Source organism: Colobus angolensis, unplaced genomic scaffold (assembly GCF_000951035.1).
Source record: "Colobus angolensis palliatus isolate OR3802 unplaced genomic scaffold, Cang.pa_1.0 Scaffold445, whole genome shotgun sequence".
Classification (NCBI taxonomy): domain Eukaryota; kingdom Metazoa; phylum Chordata; class Mammalia; order Primates; family Cercopithecidae; genus Colobus; species Colobus angolensis.
This window is the reverse complement of record NW_012117877.1, coordinates 845,583-851,483: the sequence shown is the minus strand read 5'-3', so window position 1 is coordinate 851,483 and position 5,901 is coordinate 845,583. Positions and strand designations below refer to the sequence as shown.

Below are 5,901 nucleotides of genomic sequence, written 5' to 3'. Positions count from 1 at the left end.
AAGGTTAACCTTTTATTTAGTAGAGTTCTAGGTAGCCTTGAATCTACTAATCACTTCATTTATTTTGAAGTCTTATACAACTTTGGGCAGATGTCAGAAGAAGATACTAGGGAAAAAATACCCTTAAGCAAGAAGGTTATACACCTTAATTTTTTTTTTTTTAACTTTAGAAACCTCACCATGTTAAACTTCCTCATTTGAAATCTATTGTTAATGGCTCTTTTCCTCCCACAGATGAGGGTGGGCAGATTATTACCAGTCCATGCTGACTTTGAACAGGGCATCCATTATGGGAAGGCCCCACTGAGTTCATTATTAATCCCGTATATAATAGAAAAAACCCTGAAAACCTCTACCCAACCCTGACCCTTTGTTTCCTGTTCGCGTTGTTGTTTGTGGTGGTGTGCTGCTGCCTGACCTATTATAAATGCCAAGTGCACACAGCTCCTTTGAATTTCACACTGCAGCCATAAATCGTTTGTCCATTTATAAATAAAATAAAATGTGGGATATGATGGAGCTCAAGAGAGCATATTGTCTGAAACTCTTGGATCTCATTCTCAGCGCAGATGTGCCAAAGCTGTTTGGCACAGTATAAATTGAGCTGGATGTTAGGGCTGTTCACAGCCCCCTGGGGGCAGGTGGGCTGGGTACTTGGCTGAGATTGCCTCAGAGCATTAGAAAATGGTAATTGCCTGAGACTTCTTATGTTTTCTCCTGAAGCATTACTCTCTTCCTGGTTCTCTAGTATAACTGTGAGGGTTGATTTGAAATAGCCAGAAGTATTAATGATTGAGAAAAAAAGTATTATATTCAGACTACATAAAAAGCAGACTCTTCTCTACAGAGATAAATGTAAAGAGAAAACAAATTCTAATTCAAATCCTATTTTATTTGGTTCAAAAATGTTAGGAAGTTCTGGACGATTGTACTCCATATTGATGCTCTACTTTCTACATTAGTGATTTTTTCTTCCATGGAATTAGAGCAGGAGATGGTACCTCATGAATTAATGCTAACTGGTTGTTGAACAAGAATTGTGTGGAAGTGAGTTAAGATATGGTCTTGTGTCATGGAAAGTGTAGTAGTAGCTGGACACTGGGGTGCTGCCTCTAGTTTTGCTACTAATTGGGGCTATAAACTGATGCTGAGCACTTAAATTATAGGGTGTAAAATCTGAGAAGAGAAGAAGGTTGACTTAGCCTGTGGTCACCAAGGCTCCTCCTTGTTGTGCCTTTTTAGAGTTTTGTGAAAATAACTGGGATTCCAGGGATCAGCTTTGGATGTCCTCCTTTGAACAGTCTTCCCCAGACATTTTGGTCAGCCTAGCGAGGGGTCCACAGTGGCACTGACACTGTCTGCCCTGCACTACAGGATGAATAGAGCATAGTCTCGAGAGTACTGATTCTCCAACCTTACATGGTCTAACACTTTGTAGTTTAAAAAGCACTTCTGCATATATGATCATCTCGAAAATTCCCTGAGATGGGGACTGTTATTGTCCAGAGCTTACAGGTGAGGAAGCATCTATAGAGACACAAAGTGTGCTTAACCACACCATGCAGAGTCATCCAAGGAAGTCATAGCCAGCTAGTATAGGCTTAGGAGTTGAAATGACCTGGATTTGAATCAACTCCCATTTATTCTTTTTGTGATCTTGGGCATTGCTTAATCTGTTTTTGCCTTTGAACAAAGAAGATCATAATACTCAAAGGAATGTGTAAATATAATGTGAATGGGAGGGCAAAGAAGTGTTTTTGTATAATATATGAAAAATGCTGGCTGTGAGTGGTGGATCATGCCTATAGTCTCAGTGCTTTGGGAGGCCAAGCTGGGAAGATTGTTTGAGGTCAGGAGTTCAACGCCAGCCTGGGCAACATAGTGAGACCCCTCCCCCATCCATAAAAAAATAAAATTAGCAAGGCATGGTGATACATGCCTCTAGTGCCAGCTACTCAGGAGACTGAGGTGTTCGAGGCTGAAGTAAGCTATGATTGTGCCACTGCACTCCAGCCTGGATCACAGAGTGAGACCCTGTCTCAAAAAAAAAAAAAAGTGCTTTGCACAGTATCACCTCTGTAGTACATTCTTAAAAATGATAGCTATAATTACTTAATATTAAGTGAAGGCTTTAGGCCTTCTAATTCTATATTCATTATCTTTCTACTACACCTTGCATCTGTTGGTAACAGACATTTTTATGATCTCAGTTACATTAATGTTTGGAGATTACTGTGTCTAAAAATTGTCAATTAATGGCCAACTAAGTCCTGTGTGTTTAAGGACCTTCTGAGAGGGCCATATTAGTCATCTATTGAATGATGTGAAAAATGGATCATAAATCAGCCTAAAAGAACTGGAGCCTTTTATTCCACACTTCACAAGGAAAACAGAAACAAAAACCAACCAACCCCCAGTTTTTAAAAAAATGATTCTTATAAAAATAATACACAGTAGTTTATTTTAAATTGTTTTGAAAAACAGAGAGTGCAAATAAGAAAGAAATTAACGTTTTTTCTCTGAGAAAACACAAAATGGCAGATGATGCAGCTGCAGCGGGTGGGCGGAGCAGGGGACCCAGGAGCCCTGGGATGGGGGGATAACCGCGGTGGCTTCTGTGGAGACTTTGTGGCATCTGGGGCCAGGGTTATGGCCGTGGTCGGGGCTGAGGCCGAGGCTGCGGAGCTCGCGGAGGCAAGGCCTGAGACAAGGAGTGGATGCCTGTCACTAAGCTGGGCCACCTGGTCACAAGGACATGAAGATTAAGTCCCTGGAGGAGATCTGTCTCTTCTCCCTGCCCATCAAAGAATCTGAGATCATTGACTTTTTCCTGGGAGCCTCTCTCAAGGATGAGGTTTTGAAGATTATGCTGGTGCAGAAGCAGATCCGCGCAGGCCAGCGCACCAGGTTCAAGGCATTTGTTGCCATCTGGGGACTACAGTGGCCACGTTGGTCTGGGTGTTAAGTGCTCCAGGGTGGTGGCCTCTGCCATCTGCAGGGCCACCAACCTAGCCAAGCTCTCCATTGTTCCCGTGCACAGAGGCTACTGGAGGAACAAGATTGGCAAGCCCCACGCCGTCCCTTGCAAGGTGACAGGCCGCTGTGGCTCTGTGCTGGTGTGCCCAGGGGCACTGGCATCGTCTTGGCCCCCATGCCCAAGAAGCTGCTGCTGATGGCTGGTATCGATGACTGCTACCCCTCAGCCAGGTGCTGCACCTCCGCCCTGGGCAACTTTGCCAAGGCCGCCTTTGATACCATCTCAAAGACCGACAGCTACCTTGCGCCCAACCTCTGGAAGGAGACTGTGTTCACCAAGTCTCCCTACCAGGAGTTCAGTGACTACCTTATCAAGACCCACCCCAGAGTTTATGTGCAGAAAAGATCCAGGCTCCAACTGTGGCTACAACACAGGGTTTTTATACAAGAAAAATAAAGTGAATTAGGCTGGTTACAAACAAAGAAAAGAAAGAAATTAACAAAACATATTGCATATGGTTTCATCGCTTATAAACAAATACAACTCACCTGATGATATAATTTATTTGTTTTCTTTGAAAGGAATTATTTTTGTTCTTGTTGATCACAATTACTACCAACTGTGTGTGTAATTTAGTAGTCTAAAAATATGGGCCTCAGCTGTTGATAATCCTCATAGTGATTGTTTCACGGTTTTGAGGAAAGTAAGGGGAGTGGGAACACACTGAGTAGCTACTTTGGCCGTTTTTTTTTTTAAAGGCTTAAATTTTATTTCAAACTGCAAAGGAAAAGCCACAAAGTCTGCAAGTGAAGCTCAAATTTAGAAGTTGGAAACCTGATTCCAGCCTGTTGTTGATACTGTGTTACCATAGATAAGACCACTCATTTTCTTTGAACCTCAGTTTTACAATCTAAAAGTCACAGAAGCGGGCCTAGGACTGCCCCAAAACTGATTTTCAATTCCTAAAGCCTCCTGTTGTATAACTACAAGAATGGAGCCTATCAACCTCACAAGTCTTTTCAGATTCACTTCTGCATGGCTGTAGACGCCTCCAGCTGTTCTCCAAATTCTAGCCACCAAGGACAACCAGATGGACACTACATACAGGTTTGCTGTTGTCATGAAATGTGCTGCATGAGAACCATGTCAAACCTAGTAGCTCAAACCACAAGTATTTATTCTTACAGATATGCAGGTCCAGTTCAGGGTTGATAATGAAGTCGAGCTTGGCTGGGTGGCTCTGTTGCTCTTGGCCAAACTCATTCAGATGTCTGGGAGTTCTGGGAGTCTGGTGGGGACTGGCTCATACAAGCTGGGCTCAGCATGGGCAGTTAGATCCTGTTGCCTAAGTCTCTCATCCTCTTACTGGATCCAGTGGGTCAGAGGGTCATGTTGTAGCAGAGGCACAAGAGAGAAGGCCAGTCATGCAGGGCTTTTCAAGTCTTTGGTCACAATGCACTTGCTAACGTTTATTTCGTAAAGGTAAGCCACCTGGTCAAACTCAAAGCCAAAGGGTAGGGAAATGTGCTTCATCCTTTCAGGATGAGGAGTTGCTAAATCACATGGTAAAACAGGTAGATACAGAGAGGGCTGAAGAGTTGGGCCATTGATGCAATCTACTAGATACCATTCTTTTGGCAACGTGAAGCTGCATATTTCACCTCCCACACACATTTGCACTGGTTGGTCTCAGGAAAAGATTTTCTTCACCTGATACCTGTCCTTAAAGAATGGAAGATCTGGGTCTACCTTCCTTGGGACTCATTTTTCTTGCTAATCAGGTATCCAGGATTGCACAGATCAGTGCCACTCAAAGTGCTGTTCAAGGCTGGCAGAATCAGCAATATCTTGAGATTATTGGAACAAATTCTTGGGCCCCATATCGGACCTATTGAATCAGAAACTGCGTTATGAAATCTGCAGGAATTTCATATGAAATCCAGGAATCTGCATTATGAAAAGTTTTCTGGGTGAGTCTAATGCTCAATAAAGTTTGAAAAGCACTGGTATGGATCGAATCTTTGCCACAATGTTTCTGGTAGCATCATTCTTATGTTACCTTGTCTTCTGTCATTTTGAACTACCATCTTTCATTACCTGACCTTTCTATTGGGGGTGTCAGGATGATAATAATCCAAGGTAGCGACCTTCTTTACTGGACCACAGGCCAAAATCAGCTTCTGGATACTTCTGTCCCACTTCAAGAGTGGAATTCTAGGAGACCATGTGTGGAAGCCTGCAGAACAGAGCACTGCCCCAGCTGGTGCCCTGAGGCTTCATGTCAAGTATGGAAAACATAGGAATAGGGGTCACAGGTATATGCAAATCTTAATTTTTAAACTCTGCCCAATAGATACACATGTGCAATAGATACAGATGTGACACAAATAAATGTCACATTTGTATTATCTCAATAATTGAGATGAATCACTCGACTTCACAGCTAGAGGTGAAGCAAATAAAAGACTGTTTCTTCATACTTCTAAGAGAGTGAAAGTCATATTTTATGTGGTTGCAAAATTACCGGAGAGGGAGAACAGCCTTGTTCCCCCTTGTCAGGGGAACTCTTGTCTAGGACTGTGTCAATCGTAGTAGTTTTATGCTTCACCTAAGGGGAGAGGTGTTACATCTTGTTTCCATTTAGCAATTAATATAATTCTTTATTGACAATATAATATTAAACCATACTATATAATATGATACAATTTAATGTAACTCCTAAACAAATATACTGCTTCCCCATTCTTTTCTCACTTTGATATAGCAGAACTGGATTTATAAGGTTGAGTATCAGCATTTAACATTCCTAAGATGAAAATATCCAAAGTGTCATAACTCAGCACAACTGTATGTTAACTGTGCACATTGTGTTTCACAGGGAAAGAAATGAAAGAAAATAAAGGGAAAGTAGGTAATTGCTCACA

At 42.2% G+C, this 5,901-nt stretch overlaps 1 pseudogene; it reads left to right on the top strand.

Annotated features, from left to right (window-relative positions):
• The first annotated feature begins 2,636 nt into the window (after positions 1–2,636).
• On the top strand, positions 2,637–3,438 carry LOC105522905 (annotated as a pseudogene).
• The last annotated feature ends 2,463 nt before the right edge of the window (positions 3,439–5,901 follow it).